An 11,769-nucleotide genomic window follows, 5' to 3' on the forward strand; every position below is an offset into this window, starting at 1 on the left:
TGAAAATGCAGTGGGTAATTATTGGAAAAGTACAAAATCACTTGGAATTCTGTCGTATCTTGACTTTGATACAAGGTGAGTAAACATTTCACGCTAATTAACAATCGATTGCAAACATTTTGTTGAGTGTTGGCATGGTTTGTTGTATTGAGAGCTACACTTTATGCTTGTCTTTTCATGCGGGAAACATTTCAGAAAACCTGGAAACGCATCAGAACGAGTCTATTTTTGCTACGCATATTTCGAAAGTTCCCAAAGAAGAAAATGGCGAGTGAAATTTGGTGCAAATTGCGAAGTTGGAGTAAAGAATCAACCAGGATGGAATGGTAAGCAAAATGTAACTTGCGAGAAGAAACAAATAGTGAATAAGAACCTATACAAAACATGGGTATTGCAAAAAAACGCAAAAGTTAAATTAATGTGTACAGCATTGCTCTTGCTGACGTCACGCATTACTTGAAGTTACTAAGTTCGGCGGTATACCACAATCCAACATCTCAGGGCTATGGCGTCAAAAGTTGTCTATATAACTTTAAAAGTTAGTCTAGACGCATTCACACGCGGCAAGTAAAGTCTTTGCGCATCAGCGTTTCGAGGCACACCGGTTGCGGTTGCATTGGCTTGGAGGCTGCGAAGGTAGCAAGAATGCATCTAGAGTATAGAGAGACAATTAACTGAGTATTCAGTTGTTGCCTTGTTGTTTGCTAGCATGTCCGCCTGTTTGGTAAGATCAATCACAGTATTAGCCCAAGTATACGCATTGCTATCTGCTCAGACCACGTCAAATTTCCTACCACCCACAAAATCTATATGGCAGCAACAATGCGCTTTAACAGAAGAAAGCGAAGCGTTTATTGCATTTTTTCACTTGACTGAAGTGCACTTTTTACCACGTTCAATCAACCTTGTATGCATTATGGAAATACAGTTGGTCATACAATAACTGCAAATAGTAAATAAGAACCTATACAAAACATGGGTTTTGCAAGAAAACATTACAACGTAAATTAATGAGTATAGCTGTGTGCCCTTTTCTCCCTGATGTCACACTTTACTAAAAGTTGTAAAATTCGGCGGTACACAACAACCTACTATCTAAAAGCTATGGCGACATAAGTTGTCGAAAATATATGTTGATTTTAAAGCTTTAAAGTATTAGTCTAGTCGTATTTAAAAGCGATACACCAAGTATGGTCTTTGCACATTAGCGTTTGGAGCTAAACCGGTTGCGGTTTATTGACGTAGAGGCTACAAAGTAACTGGAATGCATCTCGAGAAGAGAGACAATTAACTGAGTATTCAGTTGTTGCCTTGTTGTTTGGTAACATGTCTGTTTATTTGGAAAGATGAATCACAATATTAGCCCAAGTATACATATTGCTATCGGCTAAGCCTATGTCATATTTCCTACCACCCACATAGTCTATATGGCAGCAGCAGTTTAAACAAGTAAACACAAAATACAGAGGCTGCTTTTGTACTGCTTACTCTAAAGGCAGTACGCATTGATGTTGTTGGTCTTAAATGGTTCACAAAACAGTATATTCGGTTCAGGTAATAAGAAATGTTTTGAATGTTGTATCCAAAAAAATGTGGTTAATTATATTCCTTCAGCTCCTCACTGTACCAAAAGGTAAGTAAATATTTATCACTGAGTATTTTATTATTTTACTTTAGTTTAATTGCATCTGACAGTGCACAGTCAAACCATCAAAGCAGTAAACGACAGTATTTTGATATTATCTGATGATCTTGTGGATGCGAACACAGCACAGGAGAAATGTGGATTGATGGGTGGAAATCTTGTGATGACTGAAGACCGACAGATTAACAAAACTCTGATAAAACATTTATCTGATAAATATACAAATGGTATTTTTTCCAAGTTAATTTTTAACTTGTTAGCAGTTTGGTCTGTTAATTGCAACCAACCGACGCAGATTTAAAACGACTATGGATTTTCCATGATTTTACGGGTACAGATATATTTGGATATGATTTTGAACAAAATGCGGTAGATTTCTGGAAAAGTACCAAATCACTTGGAATTCTGTCGTATCTTGACTTTGATACAAGGTGAATAAACATTTCACGCTAATTAACAATCGATTGCATATCAAAAAGTTTGCGGAGTGTTGGCATGGTTTGTTGTTTTAATAACTATACTTTGTGCTTGTCATTTCATGCAAAAACCATTTTAGAAAACCTAAAAACACATCAGAACGAATATATTTTTGCCAATCGTTTTTCGAAAATTTTTCCCAAAGAAGAAAATGGCAAGTGAGGGTAGGTGGAAATTGCCAAGTTGGAGAAAGGAAACAACCAGGATGGAATGGTGAGCGAAATATACCTTGATTCATTAGCGAAGCTTTAAGTTGGACAACCACCAAGAACACCAAACTGGAACGGTTGATAGCAAGATAAATCGTCCATAAAATAACTTTATATTTCGATGATCAGTGAGGGAAAATATAACATACACATGTTTTCGATATGGTGGCATTTGGAAGAAAATGGTTCGTTTATGATTTTGATTGTATTAACATGTACGGTTTTGTTGTTCCATGCAGGTTGGTCCTATCAGTTTAACTTAACAGCTCGCAGCACCTCGGGACCAGGTTACAAGCAGATATATATGTATCAATATGATGGCCTGTGGGCAACTATGTTAAGAAGTGTCAACAAAGCTTATGGTTCGTATCAAACTTATGTGGGATCATTTTTCGTACCAGGTAATCTTTCTTCTCTGTTCATTGAACTCTAACAAATAGGTTTCTGTTTGACTGTGTAAAATGAAAATACGAAATACATTGTAAAACCAATGATAGCAACGAAGATTATTTTGCAACCATATACGTAGTTTATTCGTCGAGTTTGTGCTCTTGGCCACATTGGTTGTCAAGCTTAAAATAAAAACCGACTACATTTTGCCGCAAGTCGCACACCCTGATATGAATCAGCCTTTGGTTACGGATTATAAACTTTTTTCTTGTTTTTATTTTACTCAAATCAATCATCATTTAACCAACCGGGAAAACGAAAAACACCAGAGCAAATTACTTGTATTAGATATCAATGTTATGATCGGATCTCGTTTAAACACTTCAATCAATGGTTGGTATTGGAGCGACGGATCTCCAGCAAACTTCTCTGTTTCCAACGTCACAACTTGTCAACAGAGAGCATTGCGTTATGGGATAGGATGGGAGCAGTCAAGCGTGAAATGTAGTGGAGAACCAGCTTACTACGCTTGTCAAGTTAAATGTAACGTTTAATTTTTAACAGTTTGTAACAAATTTTTGTCTGATATTAATCAATCATCAATCGAAAACGCTTGATAGTTTTCAAGAAGAAACATTTGATATTGTTTTGTTTTTGGAATTACCGTCATAAATAATTTATTACACTTTTTGCGTTGTTGTCTTTGTTTTAAGCACAAGAATACCATTATTTGGGTAATCTATTCCAATACAGTCATCTAATTTTTTGATCCTCGACAGTTGTTGCTTCGGCGAAGGTACTTCCTTGCAATGTTACATCAATCAATATACAATGGAGTGGTTTGGACAAAATAATTCCCAATCACATTTTCAACCCAGATGTAAGTTCACTCATTTATTTTGTACATTTTATAGTAGGCGATCAAACTAAAAACTCTCGATAGAAGGACAGGGCAAATTTTTTGCAAGCAAAAGTCAAAGTTGAAGTTGTTCAGCTTGGAATATCAATCTACCATAATTACAGCATCAAATCAACAACCATCAGCAACCTAAATAAATCGACATTTTACTCTTTTCAGGTTTGAGTGGAACTTGGTTGGTAAAACTATATGTTGAGTTTGGCTGTTTCTTTTTAGATTACAGCGATGCTCACTGGAAATATCACAGCAAATCTCCAAACGAAAATAAATCTTACAACAAATGAAGAAGAAGACAAATCATGTTTTGTGTCCTGTAAGGTTTATTTGATGTATGGCTGTGTCATTGCTTTATTGCCGCATATTGTGTTTGCAGCGACGGCAACATCAGAAATCACTCTTGGGAAAACTACAGTGTTCAGTTCTATTATTAATTATACGAATGGTTTAGATGAAGATACTAATCCTCAAAATATCACTGCTGGTTTAGTTTTGGGAATTGTGGTTGGCGTGCTGATTCTTGTGTCAATCGGAACATATATTTTATGGAGAAGGTAAATAAAATATTTTAAATTTTTACTGAAAATTTGTGCGATATTTATGTTTAAAATGAGTTATTTTGTGAATAATTAAACGACCTGACATTAATCCGAGCATTGTGTTTGATACAATAAACAATAAACTGATGACGCTGGTATTGAACCGATGCCTAATAGAGACCCTGATTTTTATACCCTCATATATGTGTTTGTTTATAACACTGGGATTGAACTGGAGGGACAGATTCTGCTTTATTGAAATGAGCCAGACAATAAATAATATTTTTATCATACGGCCGCTACAAACTAAAAAAATCAGAAAATAGAACTTGTTTTATAAACACAGCCATGCAAAATGTGTTTTCAATCATTTAATATCTGCTTAATCCTACGCGTTTAAACTATTGTATGGAAACCAGCGCATTTCCCCTGTTTCATTTTGTTTTCCAGACGACCACAGCCTGGAAACTCAACAACAAATGACCTACATGGGAAAGCAGGCGGTAGGTGTATTTTCAAGTCTGTGTTAATAGGAGTATTGCAAGAACAAAGGGTTAGTTTTTGTATCTTTCTTAACTTAAAATTGTTTACAGAAACATCAAATCAATACGAAAATATTAAAACTGTCCCAACATACATGAATGTTGTTCACCATCCACCAGAGGGCGTATACGAAAATTGAAAACACTGGATTCCTACCCAAGATAACTTATGTTCGAATCTCGGTGCGATCAAAACCTTACAGAGTCAATGAAATTCATACTCGTGCATCTGTATCTGTAATTGGAAAATGAGATGTTTGCAAACTAATCGTACTGTAAATGAATTAGTATTTTAAGCTACATTTTTAATAAACGCAGTTAGTAGCAGTGATGAAAGAATAATATGTTAACTTGAACTTGTCTTGTGATTAAGATTTGTTGAGCTGATAACAATATTATGGTTGATTCTTTCCCAGTATTTTGTTAACAAAGGGAAGCAAAGCATTTAATGCATTTCATTATATGACTAAAGCGCACTTTTTGTCGCGTTCAATGAATTGAGCCTGGTATATGTCAAAGAAAAGCAGTTGGTCATACAATTACTGCAAATAGTGAATAAGAACCTATACAAAACATGGGTTTTGCAACAAAACGCAACAGTTAAATTAAAGTGTACAGCATTGCTCTTGCTGACATCACGCATTACTTGTAGTTACGAAGTTCGGCGGCACACCACAATCCAACATCTCAGGGCTATGGCGTCAAAAGTTGTCTATATAACTTTAAAACTTAGTCTAGACGCATTCACACGCGGCAATTGAAGTCTTTGCGCATCAGCGTTTCGAGGCACACCGGTTGCGGTTGCATTGGCTTGGAGGCTGCGAAGGTAGCAAGAATGCATCGAGAATAGAGAGACAATAAACTGAGTATTCAGTTGTTGCCTTGTTGTTTGCTAGCATGTCCGCCTGTTTGGTAAGATGAATCACAGTATTAGCCCAAGTATACACATTGCTATCTGCTAAGACCACGTCAAATTTCCTACCACCCACATAGTCTATATGGCAGCAGCACTGCGCTTTAACAGAAGAAAGCGAAGCGTTTATTGCATATTTTCACCTGACTGAAAAGCACTTTTTCCGCGTTCAATCAACCACACACCTTGTATGCATTATGGAAATTCAGTTGGTCATACAACAACTGAAAATAGTAAACAAGAACCTACACAAAACATGGGTTTTGCAAGAAAAAGTACAACTTCAATTAATGAGTATAGCTGTGTGCCCTTTTCTCCATGATGTCACACTTTATTAAAAGTTGTAAAATTCGGCGGTACACAACAACCTACTATCTAAAAGCTATGGCGTCATAAGTTGTCTAAAATATATGTTGATTTTAGAGCTTTAAAGTATTAGTCTAGTCGTATTCAAAAGCGATGCACCAAGTATGGTCTTTGCACATCAGCGTTTGGAGCCAAACCGGTTGCGGTTTATTGACGTAGAGGCTACAAAGTAACTGGAATGCATCTCGAGTCGAGAGAGACAATTAACTGAATATTCAGTTGTTGCCTTGTTGTTTGGTAACATGCCTGTTTATTTGGAAAGATGAATCACAATATTAGCCCAAGTATACATGTTGCTATCGGCTAAGCCTATGTCATATTTCCTACCACCCACATAGTCTATATGGAGGCAACACTGTGCTTTAACTGGTAACAGCCTTTAAGATAACTTGTTGAGTTGGAACTTCAAGATCCATAGCTTTCATCAGGTTTGCCATAACGTAGCGTATGAGCAGTTTAAACAAGTAAACACAAAATACAGAGGCTATTTTTGTACTGCTTACTCTAAAGGTAGTACGCATTTATGTTGTACGTCTTAAATGGTTCACAAAACAATACTGTCCGTTTAGGTAATGAGAAATGTTGTTAAATGTTGAATCCAAACAAATGTGGTTTATTTTACTCCTTCAGCTCCTGACAGTACCAAAAGGTAAGTAAATATTTATCACTGAGTATTTGATTATTTTATAGCTTAATTGCATCTGACAGTGCACAGTCAAACCATCAAAGCAGTAAAAGACAGTATTTTGATATTATCTGATGATCTTGTGGATGCGAACACTGCACAGGAGAAATGTGGGTTGATGGGTGGAAATCTTGTAATGACTGAAGACCAACAAATTAACACAACTCTGATACAACTTTTAACCGAAAAATATACAAATGGTAATTTTTTACATTGCTATTTCTATACAGTTTGGTCTGTTAATGGCAATCAACTAACGCAGATTTGAAACGCGTATGGATTTTCCATGATTTTACGGGTACAGATATATTTGGATATTATTTTGATCAAAATGCTGAGGGTAATTATTGGAAAAGTACAAAATCACTTGGAATTTTGTCGTATCTTAACTTTGATACAAGGTGAGTAAACATTTCACGCTAATTAACAATCGATTGCAAACATTTTGTTGTGTGTTGGCATGGTTTGTTATATTGAGAGCTACACTTTATGCTTGTCTTTTCATGCGAGAAACATTTCAGAAAACCTGGAAACACATCGGAACGAATATATTTTTGCTACGCATTTTTCGAAAAAAATTCCCAAAGAAGAAAATGGCAAGTGAAATTTGGTGGAAATTGCGAAGTTGGAGTAACGAGTCAAACAGGATGGAATGGTAAGCAAAATGTAACTTGATTCATTTGGCGAAGCTTTAAGTTGGGCAACCTCCGAGAACACCAAACTGGAACGGTTGATAGCAAGATAAATCGTCCATAAAATAATGTATTAAAATCCAAACACAGCGATCTTCAGACAGCTCAGATCGATTTATTTAGAGAAAAATATATTTCGCCTAAAACGGCATCATCAGTTTCTCCATTTACCAAAACTGCCAAAAAGGAAAAACAGAAAGGAAAAAGTCAAGAATCTAACGCAAAAAGGTTACGCAAGCTAAAAATAAATAAAAATTAATGAAAACTATAAAAATATTCAGGTTTCAAGCATTAACTAAAAAATAATAAAAGTATGAATTAACTGCATGTGGTCAGACCTGTCTGTACTACTTTGCTTTCAAAAAACCACTGGCGCTGACACCGAGTGAGCACACAAACATACAGAAGCAACTGAATGTAAAAACAGAACAAAAGTGGAAGGGGAATGGACGTCACGAACTGCAGACAGGTAGGCCTGTGGGCGAACAGGTGTGACCGATAAGACTCGGTGACTGATAAGACGATAAAAACAGGTTAACAACACAGGAAAAGTCATCAACCCGTTACAGCGAAAACAAGCGCAAACAAAAACATAGTCCTACGGGCGGGGAATAGCAAAACAAACTATTTGCATGATGGTGTTACCATGGTTTGCACATTGATTTGTGCCCGTATTCTGTGCAACCATAAGTCCTCATATAGATCCAAACTCCCTGCAGGTGGTTTTTGCACGAACGTCACGTCATAGCAACTTGGCAATATGGGTCTTTGCTGGAATGTTTCGCTATGCTTCTTCAGGTATAAAATAACTATTTTTCGGTGATTGTTATGAGAAAAACTCACCATCACAGTTTAGTGGCAATTGGAAGAAACTGGCCCATTTATGATATGTAATGCATTAACATATACGTTTTCTTTGAACCATGAAGGTTGGGACAACCAGTTTGACTTGACAGCTCGCAACACCTCGGGACCAGGTTACAAGCAGATATATATGTATCAATATGACGGTCAGTGGTCAACTATGTTAAGAAATGTCAATAAAACCTACCGTACTTATCAAACTTATGTGGGATCATTCTTAATACCAGGTATTTTTCCTTCCTATTTCATGAAACTATGAAAAAGAGACTTCTGCGTTATTTTTTTTGAAAACGGTGATATGAATAAATTTTTCTTATTTTAGTAAACTATGTAAAAAACGCTTCTGTTTAACTGTGTAAAAATGAAATATGAAATCCATTGCATGGGTCTAGTGTGCAATTGTACGTACCTATGTTCTAAATATCGGGTAAACCCCAAATTACGTCACAATGAAGGGGGAGGGGGTAAAGTCATGACGTCGCACCAAAAATTACGTCACTGTGACGTCACTAACCGAAGATATGCAACGACGACAAACCTCTGAGAAACTTGAAATTGGGTACGATCAACCACAAGGGTGCGTAAACCATCATATGAAAAAAAGGAAACTCAGGTTAACGCCCTCTAGCGCCGTTAGCAGCAAACAAGTTCCCAAGTATACATCCATACGTATTAATGAATGATACGACACACAAACTTGAAATTTGGTACACAAAACAAACTTTTGTTTGTGACGAAACAATTACTTTTTAAGTCGATTTTAATCGGTTCTCGAATATTATAAAGAAGATCCCCTCCTTGACAATCGAGCCTATTTTCAACAGAATCCAAGAAGTATTACCGACGTTGGCGGTAATAAGGTTCCATAGTGCACAATTGTACGTAATCATGAAGGAAACATCGCAGGGACTTGAAATTTGGTACAAGCAACCACAAGGGTGTCTATACCAACATAATAAAATAATAACCCGATATCTTTTCATTAACTCTCTCTTAATCGACAACAAACTTTTGTTTATGACGTCAGAATTACATTTTAAGTCTATTTTAATCGGTTCTTGAATACTTCAAAGAGGAGCCCCTCCTTGATAATCGAGCCCATGTTCAACGGAATCCAACTGGTATTTCCTTCCGAAAACATCAAAATGTCAACCAAAGTCGACGCGCTTTGGCGCCGTTGGCGGAAAAAGGTCACATAGTGTACAATTGTATGTAACCGTGAAGGAAACATCGCAGGGACTTGAAATTTGGTACATACATTCAAAAGGGTATATACATCTACATACTAAAACATAGCCCGATATCACTTCATTAACCTTCTCTTAATCGACGACAAATTTTCTTTGTGACGTAACAATTACATTTAATGTCGATTTTAATCGTTTGCGAATATTTTAAAGAAGAGCCCCTCCTTGACAATCGAGCCCTCTCAACCAAATCCAACAAGTATTTCTCTTGGAAATCGTTAAAACCTAGCTCATTTTGCGCTCAGTAGGCGCGTTGGTCGTGCATTCCCTATGTAAAAAGTTGTTGCACGACTATCATTTGCTGTACTTTCCTTCAAATGACTTGAAATATATCAACAATTTAACTAGAAAGCAGATATTTAAAACATACGTACGTAAAATTGTACACTAGACCCCATATTTTAAATACCGAGTTTGTAGTCAGGTTCGCATACTCTCTGCAAGCTTATAGAAAAAACGACATATATAGAACGACATAATATAAATTATTCCGATGTTGCCGCCTATAACAAAATAACTCCTTCAATCATCCTTCATCCAACTGATTAAACAAGCAAAACAAAACGTGTGAACAAACGCTTTTGATCAGATATTAATGTATTGATCGGAGCTCGTTTTAACACTTCACTCAATGGTTGGTATTGAAGCGACGGATCTCCAGCAAACTTCTCTGTTTCCAACGTCACAACTTGTCAACAGAGAGCGTTGCATTATGGGATGGGGTGGGAGCAGTCAAGCGTGAACGGTAGTGGAGAACCTGCTTACTACGCTTGTCAATTTAAATGTAATGATCAGTTTTAATCAGTATCGATTTTCTTCTGATATTTATCATAAAGCGAAAAACGCGTTATATAGTTTTTTGGAAGAATCTACCATAAAATGTTTTTTTTTAATTACCTTGTTAGATAGCAACATTAGTATTTTAGTTGTGTAGTTGTCTTTGTATCAAGCACAAGAATACCGATTTTGGAGAAATCCTTCTCATTGTGACAATCTAATTTTTTTTTCCTGGACAGTCGTTGCTTCGGCGAAGGTACTTCCTTGCAATGTTACATCAATCAATGTAGAATGGAGTGGTTTGGACAAAATAATGGCCTACAATTTTTTCAACTCAGATGTAAGTTCACCTTCCCACAACTATTTTGCAGCTTGTATGGCAAATGAACAAAATACACTCAAAAGAAATAAGTACAAGACAGGAATATCCTTTTATGCTTTGCAGCCAGAAGTTAAAATTTATGTAACTCAACGCGGAATATCAACCTACCATAATTACAGAATCAAGTCAACAACCATCACCCACCTAAATAAATCGACATTTTACACTTTTAAGGTTTGAGTGGAAATAAGTTTGTAAAGTGTGTATGTTGAGTTTGGCTGTTTTTGTTTAGATTACAGCGATGCTGACGGGAAATATCACAGCAAATCTCCAAACGAAAATAAATATTACGACAATTAAAGAACAAGACAAATCATGTTTTTTTACCTGTATTGTGTTTTTTATGTATGTCTGTGTCATTGCTGTATTGTTGTATACTGTGTTTGCAGCAAAAGCTTCACCAGAAAGCACAACTGCAGAAAAACCTACAGAATTCAGTTTTAGCAACCCTATGAATGGTTTCGATAATGATACTAATTCTCAAAGTCTCACTGTTGGATTAGCAGTGGGAATTGTGGTTGGCTTGTTGATTCTTGCATCAATCGGAACATATGTTTTATGGAGAAGGTAAACGCTCTGACATTAATCCTTTAATCGAGAATTGTGTTTCATGCAATAATAACAACAACAACAAACCGGTGTCGCTGGTATTAAAACGAGGCCTAATGGAATGCCCGATTCTGCTATATTGAAATGAGACAGAGTATAGTCTAATGCAAATAAGTTGGTGCTTAATACAAGTTGCAGCCAAAGGGTTAAACTATTGGTTGTCAACCAGAGCATTTTTCCTGTTTCGTTTTGTTTTGCAGACGACCAAACATTGGAAACTCGTCAATAAATGACCTACATGAGAAAGTTGGCGGTAGGTGTATTATCAAGTCTGTGTTAATAAGACTATTGTAAGGAGATGCACATTTGCAAACAACAAAGTTTGTTTTGTCTTTTTCTCAACGTAATAAATTGTTTACAGATAAATCAAATCAATACGAAAATATTGATACTGCCCCAACATACATGAATGTTGTTCACCACCCACCAGAGGACGTATACGAAAATTGAAAACATTGCATTACTACCCAAGATAAACTACATTTGAATTCGGTGTGATTATAAACTTACTGAGTA

Source organism: Ascidia mentula, chromosome 2 (genome assembly GCF_947561715.1).
Source record: "Ascidia mentula chromosome 2, kaAscMent1.1, whole genome shotgun sequence".
NCBI lineage: Eukaryota > Metazoa > Chordata > Ascidiacea > Phlebobranchia > Ascidiidae > Ascidia > Ascidia mentula.